At 37.5% G+C, this 14,259-nt stretch overlaps 1 pseudogene; it reads left to right on the forward strand.

Annotated features, from left to right (window-relative positions):
* Positions 1 to 10,786: 10,786 nt before the first annotated feature.
* LOC143402168 (apoptosis-stimulating of p53 protein 2 pseudogene) lies at positions 10,787 to 13,288 on the forward strand (annotated as a pseudogene).
* Positions 13,289 to 14,259: the final 971 nt, after the last annotated feature.

Raw genomic sequence — 14,259 nt, forward strand, 5'->3', positions numbered from 1 at the left:
TATTGCAGGGTGGTCTATTAGACTCTTGAACTTGAGAAGAGTTTGTTTGATGAACATAGCTGCACCATTGTTTGGGGCATATATATTTATGATTGTTATGTCTTGTTGGTGTATGGTTCCCTTGAGCAGTATGTAGTGTCCCTCTTTATCCCTTTTGTTTAACTTTGGCTTGAAATCTATTTTATTTGATATGAGTATGGACACTCCTGCTTGTTTCCGAAGTCCATATGAGAGATCTGATTTTTCCCAACCTTTCACCTTCAGTCTATGTATGTCTTTTCCTATCAAATGCATCTCCTGAAGGCAGCATATTGTTGGGTCTTGTTTTGTGATCCATTCTACTAGCCTGTGTCTCTTAATTGGTGAGTTTAGGCCATTAACATTTAGGGTTATTATTGAGATATGGGTTTTTCTTCCAGCCATATTTGTTTATTTATGTTACTAAACTTGGTTTGTTTTCCTCTTTGATTATTCCCCGCCCCCCCCCCCCGCTTTACTGTACTACCTCCCACTGTTGGTTTTCATTGAAATTTTTCATTTCCTCTTCCTGTAATATTTTGCTGAGGATGTTTTGAAGAGATGGTTTTCTAGCTGCAAATTCTTTTAACTTTTGTTTATCGTGGAAGGTTTTAATTTCATCTTCCATCCTGAAGCTTAATTTCACTGGATACACAATTCTTGGTTGGAACCCATTTTCTTTCAGTGTTTGAAATATGTTATTCCAGGATCTTCTAGCTTTCAGAGTCTTTGTTGAAAGATCAGCTGTTATCCTGATTGGTTTTCCCTTAAATGTAATCTGCTTCCTTTCTCTTGTAGCTTTTAAAATTCTCTCCTTATTCTGTATGTTGGGCATCTTCATTATAATGTGTCTAGGTGTGGATCTCTTATGATTTTGCACATTTGGCGTCCTGTAGGCTTCTAGGATTTGGGATTCTGTCTTGTTTTTCAAGTCTGGGAAGTTTTCTCGTATTATTTCATTGAATTGATTTCTCATTCCTTTGGTTTGGACCTCTATACCTTCCTGTATCCCAATGACTCTTAAGTTTGGTCTCTTTATGTTATCCTATATTTCTTGGATGTTCTGCTCATGGTTTCTTAACAGTCTTGCTGAGGTGTCTATGTTCTTTTCAAGTTGCAATACTTTGTCTTCATTGTCTGATGTTCTATCTTCTAAGTGTTCTACTCTGCTGGTAGTATTCTCAATTGAGTTTTTAAGTTGGTTTATTGCTTCCTGCATTTCTAGGATTTCTGTTTGTTTGTTTTTTGTAACCTCTATCTCCCTGTATAACTGATCTTTTGCTTCTTGGATTTGTTTATGTAATACATTGTCGAAGTGATCGAAGTGGTCTTTCATTGTCTGATTTTGCTGTCTAATGTCTTCCTTGAGACTCCAGATCATCTGAAGCATGTGTATCCTGAATTTTTATCTGACATTCCATCTGCTGCAGCTATTACCTCTTCTAAAGTTGAGTTGACCTGCATTGCTTGTGGTCCTTTTTTTCCTTGTCTTTTTATACTGTTCGCGTTTCTTTCTGCTTTTTTAAACTGTTGTGTTATTGATTTCCCCCCTATATATTTATATTGCTCTTGTGTAGTTGCAAAGTCTCTCTTGCAGGTGCTGGCGGTAACTCCGCCCCTCCTCCAATTGGGGCAATGTGCCTACCACGCCGGCAGGTCTCTGGGCCTGTTCTTTCGGTGGTCGCAGGTCCGCCTACCTTGTAGGCACGGGCGGCGGCTCTGCCCCTCTGCAGGCCGCTGGGCCTGTTCTGCCAGTGTGTCGCAGGTCCGCCTACCTTTTAGGCGTGGGCAGTGGCTCTGCCCCTCCGTGGGCCACTTGGCCTGTTCTGTCTGTCAGTTGCAGGTCTGTCTACCTAGCAGGTGCTGGTGGCGGCTCTGCCCCTCCCTCAACTGGAGCGATGGCGGGCCACTGGGCCTGTTCTGCCGGTGGGTTGCAGGTGCGCCTACCTTGCAGCCGCGTGGGGCGGCTGTGCCCCTCTGCGTGTTACTGGGCCTGATCTGCCAGTGGGTCACAGGTCCGCCTACCTTGCAGGCTTGGGGGGGTGGCGGGGGGGTTGGCGGGGTTGTTGCGGGGGGGTGGCTCAACCCCTTTGCAGGCCGCTGGTCCTGTTTTGTCTGTCGGTTACAGGTCTGTCTATCTTGCAGGCGCTGGTGGCGTCTCTGCCCCTCCCCCAACCGGGGCGATGATGGGCTGCTGGGCCTGTTCTTTCGGTGGTCGCAGGTCTGCCTACCTGGCAGGCATTGGCGGTGGCTCTGACCCTCTGCATGCCGCTGGGCCTGTTCTGCAGGTGGGTCGCAGGTCCGCCTACCTTGCAGGCGCGGGGGTGGCTCTCTCCTTTTCTTTTTTGAAAGATACTTTTGCTGAGTAAAAGAGTCTTAGTGTTCAGTCTTTGCTGTTAGCACATTAAACATGCCATCCTTCTAGCTTTTAGCCTACATTGTTTCTGATGAGGAGTCAGCTGTTAATCTTATTACAGTCCCTTGTACCTAACAATTTGTTTTATTCCTATTAATTTAAAGGTTTTCCTTTTGTATTGAACTGTCAACACTCTTACTATTATGTAACTAATCATGGATTTCTACCTTTTATCCTGCTTGAATTCATTGAACTTTTTGGATGTACAGATTGTTTCATCAAATTTGTGAAATTTCAGCCATTAGATGTATCTAATGTCCGCTCATTTTCTCTCCTTTATTCTGGTGCTGCCATTACATGTATGCTAATATGCTTATGTTTCTCTGAGACTTTAATTTATTTTCATTCTTTCTTCTCTCTTATTTTATCAATCTGTCTTCATTTTTGCTAATTCTTTCTTATGCCAGTTCAGAACTACTACTGAGTCCCTCTAATGAGATTTTTCTTGCCATTTTTGAGTTTTCAACACCATTATTGACATTTCTATCTTTTATGGATTCCATCTCTATTGATGTCCTCTATTTGATAAGACATTCCTATCAAACTTTTATTTACTTCTTTAGGCATCATTTCCTTTAGTAATTTGGACATATTTATAATCCTTTTTGGCAGTCTTCGTTATCTCTAATAGCTGAACACTTTCACATGAAATTTATTTTGGCTACTTTTTATTTTTCCATTTTATGGATGATATTTTCTTATTTCTTTCCATGTTTCTTTTTATTTTTTTTATTAGTTTTTGTTTGTTTTGGTTGAGAACTAGACGTTTTAGTTAATTCTGTTGTCAGAATTCTGGATACTGATCAATTCTGGAAAGTGAGTGGTGGACTTGTTTGCTAATTTGTTTGTTCAATAATTTGGTTGGAATACTTTAGAGCAATTTGTTTTCCATACAATATGAAACCTCTTGTGTCACTCCTCAGAGGGCACAGGATAGGGAGTATACACAGTCATCCTGGAACCACCGTGATTTTAACAGAACTCTCCTTGTATCTAGTTTTGATCTTTCTATTAAGCCAGTCTTGCCTTTGTTGGAATTACAGTCAACTATTAGACTCCACCACTTGCTTGATGGTCCTTTATTGTTTTCAGCAATGACCTAGGGCATGAATCTGTTCACAATTTGATCCAATTAAATGCACACTCCTTTCAGGAGTAATTTTTATGCCTAGTCTTTGAGGTTTGTTCTGCCCCCAGGAGAGTTCTTAGGTATTACTTTGAGTCAGTCTCCTGACCTAGTTGGTCTGTGGTTAACTGTTGCCCCCATAGAGTTATCTTCTCCTTTGTAGTTAGCAAATATGTGCTGTTTTCAGGAGTCTTTTGGGGCTTGGATTTCCTTCAAGTTTTTCTCAAATAAAGTCATGGATGTTGGGGAGTGCTTTGGAACCTTCTGTTGTTATGGCCTCCCTCTCCCCCTATACATGGTCTACCTATGCCTAAAGAACAAGCTAGGGTACAAGTGATTTGAATTTCATTATTCTCAGACACAGGGATACACCTAAATTAAAACCTCTATCCAATAAATGAGGAGATGAGTGGAAGAAGGGAATCCCTTGCATTTTCCTGGAATTTAACCTCTGCAATGTAGAGTTGGGAAGTGTGTGAGAAATGCTCATTGTCTGCTTCTCTGATGAATATACCTTGGGTGAGAACTGTAGGGAGCAGGCAAGAAGGTTGGTGACATCCATGACATCCACCTATAATGAATGCCATACTTTGCTGGTTGGGGATGTGGGGTGAGGGTGGAATCTAGTGCTACAGACTCTTGCTGTTTTTACTGAGAGTGTTATGACCTTGAATTCATTTGCTAAATGCCCTCTATGACAATTTCTAAAGTCTTTACATTGTTTTTATAATTTTCACTGTTTATAATTTTTTTAACTAGAGAATGGATCCATGAATTCTTTACCCTTTTGGAAACAAGAATCCTGTGAAATACTGAAGAAATAAATAATTAGTTTGGTTTCCTCATTTTAAGAGGTCAGTATTATGCTGACAAAAGAAGACAAGATATTAGGCTGGTGTTTTAGCTCATGGTAGAGTGCTTGCTTAGCACATGTGAAGCACTGGGTTCAAACCTCAGCACCACATAAAAGTAAATAAATAAAATAAAGATATTGTGCCCATCTACAACTAAAATTTTTTCTAAAAGAGCAAGACATTAAAAGAAAAATTGAGTCTATCAGAAGTTAAGGGTAAAATATGTTCTCTCATATTTGCAGATAGAAAAAAAAGGATTAAAAATAGTCTCATGAAAATAAAAGGGAGATTAATAGTGTACAGAAAAGGAATTGAGAGTGGGGGAGGAAGGGAGACTATAGAGAAGCCCTGGGGAATAAAATCTTCCAAATTATGTAATGTTCACAATGGAGATATATATATATATATATATATATATATATATATATATAATCATATGTGTGTGTGTGTGTGTGTGTGTTTGTGTGTGTTGCACTAAAATAATTATAGAATGGAGATCAGTAGAGTAGAGCAAGCAGATCAGGAGGAGGGAGGAGAAGAGGGAAAGGAAAGGTACTGTTTAAATTATGTTATGTGTGTGTATGGATATGCCATAATGAATACCACTGCTGTAAAAATTATAATGCACAAATTAAAAATAAAACTTGAGTGTAACATTCCACATGGATATATATGCAAAAATCCTTTATAAAATTTTAACACACCTGTAGTCCCAGCAGCTTGGGTGGGTGAGGCAGAAGGATTGCAGTTTCAAAACCAGCCTCAGCAAAAGTGAGATGCTAAGTAACTCAGTGAGACCCTGTCTCTAAATAAAATGAAAATGGGGCTCAGAATGTGGCTCAATGGTTGAATGCCCTGAGTTCAATCTATGGTACCCCCCCAAATATTTAACAATTAAATCCACCAATATAGAAAAATGTTACTGCATCATGATGAACCAGGGTTTATTCCAGGAATGTAAGTTTATTAAAACATTAAGTTTGTTAGAATATGAAAAATTATGCACTGGAATAGCATTGACAGAATCAAAGTGAAAAAGAAAAAAAAAAAAAGAAAATATATGCCCAAATTCAACACCCATGTGTGATAAAAACTCTCAGTAGACCAAGAATAATGGAAATTTCACCTAATAGTACAGTGCACCCACCAAATTTAAAAATGAAATATGATATGTCAAGAGCTTTGTAATGTTTTGAACAACCAATAAAAAATAAAATAAAATAAAAATAGGTAAGCCAAATATTTGGACACTTTACAAAAGCCTGTGTGTGTGTGTGTGTGTGTGTGTGTGTATAAAAATCATATATATATATATATATATATATATATATATATATATATATATATATAATATTTTCATTCATTTATAAACTTTACATATTATACATGTTTGATTAAATAATAATATATATTATATGTAATTAAAGAATAATATACATATTATGATATACACAATATTCAATACCTTTAGTGTTTGTGGAAATTTAAATTAAAACCACAATGAGATACTAAGGGACACCTATGACAATGCCTAAAATTTAAAAAGGCTAATAATATCATTTTTTTTTTCATTTATCTATTCACTCATTATTTATTTTAGTGTACCTTTTTAACAAAAAGTATGTGATACAAGCAATATCACTTATTCACTGAACCAAGTACAGTTGACTTTTGAATAGTACAGGGGTTGAAGGTGCTGAACATCACAGTTAAGAGTCTCTATCTGACACTGTAAAAAATATTTATGAACTTTCTTAGTGGGTGCTGGCATTTTGTTGATTCTGAAAAAATCAGTATAAATTTTTATTATAAAGTAAAAGTGAAGACCTATAAGATTTTCAATTTGGTCATATAAAATAATTTAAAAACCATTAAAGGTATTTTAAAAAAAAGATAATAAGTTTCAAAATAATTTGTTATTACAAAAAAGAGATGCCTTTAGGCAAAAATAGCAATACCATGTTGTCCTTATAATGTGGATAGTTCTAGTTATTTCATCAAGAGGCAAAAAAAATATGCACTTACAGTCTTTTGATTTAGTGGTTTGTTTATTTCTTATTGCTAGAATTTCATATTCACTTCTTCTTTTTGCATGTGTTCTTTATTCTAATTAGTTATATATGACAGCAGAATGCATTTTGACACATCTTGTATAAATGGAGTATACTTCTTATAATCTGGGTTGTACATAATGTACAGTTACACAAGTCATGCAATTATATATGCACACATGATCATAATGCCAATTCATTCTATATCACTCCTACTTTCATATTCCATCCCTTCTCCTCAGTCCTCTCTGTCTCATTCAAAATACCTCTATTCTCCACCCCCTTTATTTTGAATTAGCATCCACATATCAGAAAAAACACTCAACCTTTAGTTCTTTGTTTGGTTTATTTTGGTTAGCATAATATTCTCCAATTTTATCCATTTACCAGAGAATACTGTAATTTCATTCTCTTTTGAGGCTGAGTAATATTCCATTGTGTGTATCTGCCAGATTTTCTTTATCCATTCATCTGTTGAAAGTCACCTAGGTTGGGTCCATAGTTTAGCTATTGTGAATTGAGATACTATAAACATTGATGTGGCTGTGTCACTGTAGTATGCTGATTTTAAGTTCTTTGGGTATAAATGAAGGAATGGGATAAATGAGACAATTGGTGGTTCAATTCCAAGTTTTCTAAGGTATCTCCATAATGCTTTCCATAATGGTTACTCCAATTTGCAGTGCCACCAGCAATGTATGAGTGTACGTTTTCCCACATATCTTTACCAATTTTTTGTTGCTTGTATTCTTGAAAATTGTTATTCTGATAGGAATGAGATGAAATGTTGGAGTAGTTTTGATTTGCATTTATCTAATTGCTAAAGATGTTGAACTTTTTAATATATTTATTGATCAGTTGTATTTCTTCTACTGTAAAGTGTCTGTTCAGTTCTAACCCACTTATTTATTGGATTATTTGATTTTTTGGAATTAAGTTTTTTAAGTTTTTTACATATTCTGTAGATTAGTGCTCTATGTGAGGTGCATGTGGTGAAGATTTTCTCCAATTTTGTAGGTTCTCTCTTCATGTTATTGATGGTTCCTTTGCTGAGAACTTTTTAGTTTGAATCCATTCCATTTATGATTTCTGATTTTACTTCTTGTGCTTTAGGAGTTTTGTTAAGGAAGTCAGGTACTAAGCCAACATGGTGAAGATTTGGGCTTATTTTTTTCTAAAATAAGCAATTTTAAAGACACAAACATCTTTATGAAAATACATTATCAAACAGGAAATGTAAACTCAAATACTTCTTGAGGCAAGGGCTTACTTGTTGAAATACCTATGTGCATTAGTAGCAAACTGGAGAACTCATAGTCCTCAGATAAAGGACCTCACTCCACAACATTCACAAGAGTGTAGTATGGACTCATAGGAGAACAGATTCAATTCTTGCAGTGGGCCTAATAGTCAGGTTCTGCATGGAACTCCTTAATTTTCATGTTGACTCAGTTCACAGTGGGAAGCTGTATATATGCATAGACCATGTTTGGTCCATAGACCTGGTGTGTAGATGAGAGTATATTTGCTGTGGGATTTTATCAAATGGACTGTGTTCAATGCCACATTTTGTCAGATAAAACACTCTCTCTTGTTGTATCTTGTGATACCATAAAAATCTGGTCCAAATATATTCTAAAGAAGACTGAGAATACCTCATTTAAGAATTTTTCCTCTATTTTTAATTGATACTATATTTGTAAAAAAATACTCTCTGTTAATAAATAATTATTTTTAATAACTTCTTAAAAATATTTATTAAAAGTATCCCCATCTGTATTCTCACACACTTCATGGTTTGCAGTGTTGAACACTCCAAGGTCATGCCAAGGCTTTAGGAACCCAACAGACCTCCTGAGACAGTCTATTGCACAACTCCCGCTGAATAAGTGTTCATGATTTGCTTCTATTATAATGGGAAAACTCTGCATGCAAGAATATTGGTGGTGAAAATGACCTTGAAGACAACCAGGAGGCATAAATTACTTAAAGCATCATTTTATCTTTATTAAAAGGGGATCCATAAGCCCATTTCTAATGCCTTCTGAATGGCAGTGAATGATTAATGGTTGGAAAGAAAAAGATGCTATTGTGCAAGTCAATAGATAATGCTCAAACACTCCTTTCAAATTACCAATCATAGAAGTGGCTAAAGGTGGGTTAAAAGTTAGATTACCATTATTGAAATGGAGAGGTGTTAAGAAGGAGTGCATGACCAATATCCCACTCTTCCAGAGATTTTATCAGCTCTGGACAACTGGAATTCATATATGACTTGAATGTATATAATGGCTCTTATCTAGGAATCCTATCAGAATCTCCATGAAATAAATTTAAATGTGCATGTCCAGGCCTTATTACGTTTACTGAATCTAGATCTGCAGGGGTAATCCTATACTTTTAAGTTTTCAAAACATTCTCCAGAACATGCTCATGCACAATTTTAGTGCACAAACTGACAGAAAATCACTACTACATGGTCAACTCTGTTCAGAGACATATACCCTTTATCATTTGGAGAGTGGGCCAAAAGGAAGAAAGTGTACAAAAGTCACGTACAAAAGTCCTATACCATTTTCCAAGGTAGGGGAAGGATGAAGATTAGTCAAATAATAATGTGATTATGTTTCCTTTTGTCCACACAAAAATGAAAATCTCTCCCACTCCCACCAAAATATTATACATTTCAGAAAAGGGTTTAGATTCATACAGGTGGCTCCCTCTGTCAGAGACAGATAATTTGATATCAATTACCTATTTATCCCCCCTTTTAGCACCTTTTCAACTAACACATGAGTCCTCCTAATCTGATTCCTGTGTATGTTTGCAAGTCTTTAAGTTTCAGTCACAAACATTTTTATTTTCCCCAATGTGAAAAGAATCTTGTCTATACACAAACTGAAAGAAAATGATTTTCTACATCACAAATCTCTTTTTTCCTTGTACTTGTATATAGTTCTATATATTGCTTTCCTTTTCCTTTTCCCCTAATTGAGCCTCACCACTGAAAAATAAGTCCCTTTAACAGAACTTGTCAACAGTAACTAAATTCCTCTGGCTCATCAAAGGCCTTTTTGTTTTGGTTTGCATTTTTAAAGATCAAGCCTATTTACAGGCTGGATTCAGTGGCACACTCCTGAAATATCAGATACTGAGGCAGTTTGGGTGTGAGGGTAACAACTGCAAAACCTGTCTGGGCATTTTAGTAAAACCCTGTATCAAAATAAAATTTTAAAAGAATGTAGGCAGAGGTAGAACATCCCTGAGTTCTATTCTCAGTACTACACAGACACATACACATGTGTGTGCACACACATACACACACACAAATAACTATACACATATACAACACACACAAATACTTAATTCACAAGCACATTTGTGCTGTATCGAATTGTTTACTCTAATTAGAAAAATTAATTGTTAGAAAAAATTGCTTGAAAAAATAAACTGATGACTAGATTTCTCTTCTGTGAACTAACATTTACTTTAAAGACCTGTAACTTCCAGTATTTCTTTAAAAGGATGAATGTTGAAATTCTCCTGAATGTATAACTGTTAAAAAAATATATGTCGAATAATTGTAAATAAAGTTCATCTACATACACCTTGTTTTTTTGCTTCAATGATTGCCATGTCCATCATCAGGTCTGCTGCTGTGCCCTTATTCTCACTGTCGATGGCGAAGTGCAGAGCAGTACTACCCCTGGCGTCTATCACATTTGGATCTGCACCAGATTTCAGCAAAATCAGCACATTCTTCCTCCTGGAATTGTGCAGTGTGTCAGGACTGCACAAAGAAAGGGACTATCATCTCCAGGAATTCACACTTAATATGAGACAGGTTTCACCAACTAGCCACACTTGAATGAAAAAAATGCATTGGTTCTAGGAATTCTAATCAAATTCATCTTAATCAGAACTGTGCTGTTGTCACTATCATAGAAGTTAATGTGTCATTTCTTCTGTATCAGGAGTGTCACCACTTCTGGATAGCCACAGGCACAGATGTAATGCAGGGCAGTCCTATGAAAATGAAAGGATTTTCAGGAAAGTATAGAACACTATGTCCAAATCAAAAATAAGTTATAAAACTGCAAGTGTTTAATATCACATATTTCCTCCTTTTTCCAAACAAATGCTTAATTATTTTCTGCAGAAAGTATGATCTTTCTTAGGCCTAACTACTGAAAATATCAATTACCTATTGGAAGGACTGGGAGTGGGGATGAGGCTGTTATCCTGGGGTTGCAAGCTAGGCAAGCATGGTACACTCGAGGTACATGCCCTGCTCAGAGCAACCTAGTAGAAAAGAAGCAACATGGATGTCACAGTTAGCTCAACCACACTTGGAGTCTTACTTTAACCTATATTACTTACTAGATATTGCCTAGTCTTTGTATGTGTCCCTTTCCTCACTCATAAACTGGGAATGAAGTAGGAGTTACCTAATAGGATAACACAGTGATGCCTAAGAGAGCTTCTATAAAGTGGATGTAGAAATTCCAGTAAAAACAGCAGTTCAATATTTTACCTCTACTGTGGCCATCACTATGTGGCCATCACTATCACTTCACAATGAAAACATTTCCATGAAATAAAATAACACAAGTATACCTAATGGGCAGATAAGTTTGACAAAGGATTATGGAATACAATCAGTACAAGAGGATCTTCTTACATTTGACCATCCCCAGTGTTGAAATGACACTTACATTTCATGATGTTCCACAGTGGTAATTGGAAGCATTGATGAGATATTATTCATACTCATAGGATCATCTCACAACCCATGGTGCCTTACATTAAGTCAAATTGATACAAACAAAAGATCATTGAGAGTGCTTCTCATATGCTTGGCATTTGATTAAGTTTTACTAGTTAAAAATTGCAATCTACAGCCCCACAATTCCCTTCCCAAGAGCAGTCTGGACCTCTTGGGCAGGATGTGATTGGACTTCTTGGGCAGGATGAGATTGGGAACAGGGCCAGTGCAGGTTCCAAAGCCAGGCCAGGGCTGGCATTAGTTAGTTGTCTTTGGAACTGATGAGGGAGCCTGGGCCTCCATAAGCATGAAGGAGATAAATCCCAGTCCCAGGCCAGCAGGGGATGGGCCAGTGCTTCTGTGGTACCCGAGCATCATTGGTGTCAGCTGCCCTGCCTCACAACAGGTCCACCAAATCACAGGCAGCCTAGCCCTCTGCTCAGCCCTTCTCAGTGCACCCTGTACACCCAGGGAGCTTTGGCTCTATTGGGAGCACGGTTTCACCACCCACTTTGATGCAGTTTGGATCCAAAATGATACTGATATTTCTAAGAGTGTACCTTAGTAACAACGAGCAGCACTGCACAGAAGTTCCAGTTATTCAAGAGACAACATGCAGAGATGTGGTAGATCTGTGCACAGAGGCTGGCTAGAGTGACTGATGTTTGGCTGAAGTGTGGTGAACCTCTGAATGTCTGTGATTGCTACTTCCTAAATTCACAGCAGCACCCAGAGAACATTTACTCCAACAGCCAGGGCAAGCATGGAAGTTCAGAACCTGAAACAGAACCTGTTTCTTCAGTTCAAGAGAACCATGAAAATGAAAGAATTCCTTGACTACTCAGCCTAATCAAATTATTGCCTTTCTCACTTAACCATTACCAAAACCATAGTGATGCTGAATTAGAAGCCTTATAAAAAAAACTGTCTAATGCACCCAGACCAGTAAAGAAATGTAGCTTTATTACAGAGCCAGAATGTCCTAATGGACAAAATATTTAGAAAATTTGTATCAGAGCCCACAATAGCTGCAATGGACAGCATTTCTTTCCCATTCTACCCATCTAAGTCATCAAACTCAGTGGCTGCTGGCTCAGAAGGATCCACATGAATTCTGAATTCATATTTATATATGGAGCCAGAGAAGGAGGTGGTCTCTTTAGCTCCTAAGCCACTTTCCCCAGAGAATGTGGGCAGTGCCAGTTCACAGAACACTGACATGCCAGCTTCTTCTCCTAGTCTTGATTATGTGCCAAAAGGAGTCCCAGATAGCAGCCCAAATCTCCAGAACAATGCAGAGGAACCAATCTCAGAGGCTCCCCATCTGCTTGCAGTGTATCTGCAGGAGTGTCCCCCATATCTGCCTCTATACTACCCATGTGGGGAGTCTGAAATGCTGGAGAAGATGCTATGAGCATGTGTCCACCTGAGACCACTGGGCAGGACTCCCTGCCTCCTGGCAGAAGTACAAACTTGCTTAAAACTGGCTCAGAGGGTGAAAATTGGAATGAGGGTGAAATTCAAAGTTCTTGTTTTATTCCTACATTTATCTTTGGCAGGAGAGTTTTGACTTCATACAGAGAATTATTTATAAGGTTGATGACCCAAGCCTGCCCAATGATGAAGGCATCACAGCTCCCCACAATTCTGTGTGTGCAGGCCACACAGAAATTATTAAGTTCCTGGTGCAGTTTGGTGTGAATATATAAATGTTTCTGACAGTGATGGATGGACCCAATTGCATTGTACTACCTTATGTAACAAAATACTACCTCTTGTAACAAAGTGTAAGCTTTTGGTAGTCAGGAGCAACTATGTTTACCATGACCTACAGTGACATGCAGACTGCTGCACATAAGCTTGAGGACATAGAGGATGACTACATATAGTGCTCTCAATTTGCTTATGTATTTCAGGAGACAATGGCATAATGAATACAAGAGTCACTTATGCACTTTGGGATTATGAGCTTCAGAATGATGATTTACTTCCCATGAAAATAGGGGTCTGTTTGACAGTCATTCACAAGAAAAAAACAAAAATAAAATTGAGTGGTAGAGAACCACAGATCCTCCTAATCACCATCAGGGTGCTCTTAGTTATGAAAAGAATTTCATATCACCTAAGAACAAGCTTGCAAAATTGTTTGCCAATGTTCTCATTTTGTAATACACACTCCAGTTTTACCTACTGGGGTTAATCCATGTGGTTTGTGACCAAATCAGTTGTGGTAGATGGGTATAACTCACACCCTGAATTTGGCACACAGTGCTATACTCATGTTTTTATTGATACTTGTTCTCATTTCATTTTTGCCACTGCTTGAACATGAAAAAATACTCATCAAGTCACTTCTCATTGCTTAGCTGCTTTTGCAGTGCTGGGCAACTTTCTACAAATTAAAACTGATAATGTTCAGCTATACTAGTTCTTTTTGACAGTGTTGTGATCAATATCATATTGATCACCAATTATTCCTTATAATCCTCCTAATCTGGTGGAGAGAATTACAAACAGGACAATGTAATGGACCATATCCAACAATAATATGGGGTAAAAGCTATACCTGTGTCTTTCCAGAAGGTGCACCACATCCTATCTGGGTTCCTGAGCATGCAGTTCATCATCACTATGGAGGATCTGGAACCACAGTTTAAATGACTAAAGCTCAAACCAAAGATGTTGATCCCAATCTCTACTGTGAACAAAAAGCTTGAGAAAGAAGAGAAGAAATGTAGAGAAAACTCTTCAAAATCTTTAACCCCATTTTATGATTTTTGTCACTCAGCTTGTTATTAGAGGTAGAATTTGAGTCATACAATTGGTGAGAACCGAGTCTTCTTTTATTGTTCAATTCAACAACAAAATTGGCTTTGTTAATCTTTGCATGCTTGACAGGTAGATTTTGATAATTTTCCTGGACAAATAGAAAATTACTATCCTCATGATGAGCTATTCAATTTACAAGTATAACCTCATCTAATTTCCCCCAAGTTGTAGGCAATCAGCTGGTGGCTAAGGCAGTCACA

This window comes from Callospermophilus lateralis, chromosome 6 (genome assembly GCF_048772815.1).
Source record: "Callospermophilus lateralis isolate mCalLat2 chromosome 6, mCalLat2.hap1, whole genome shotgun sequence".
Taxonomy (NCBI): Eukaryota; Metazoa; Chordata; class Mammalia; order Rodentia; family Sciuridae; genus Callospermophilus; species Callospermophilus lateralis.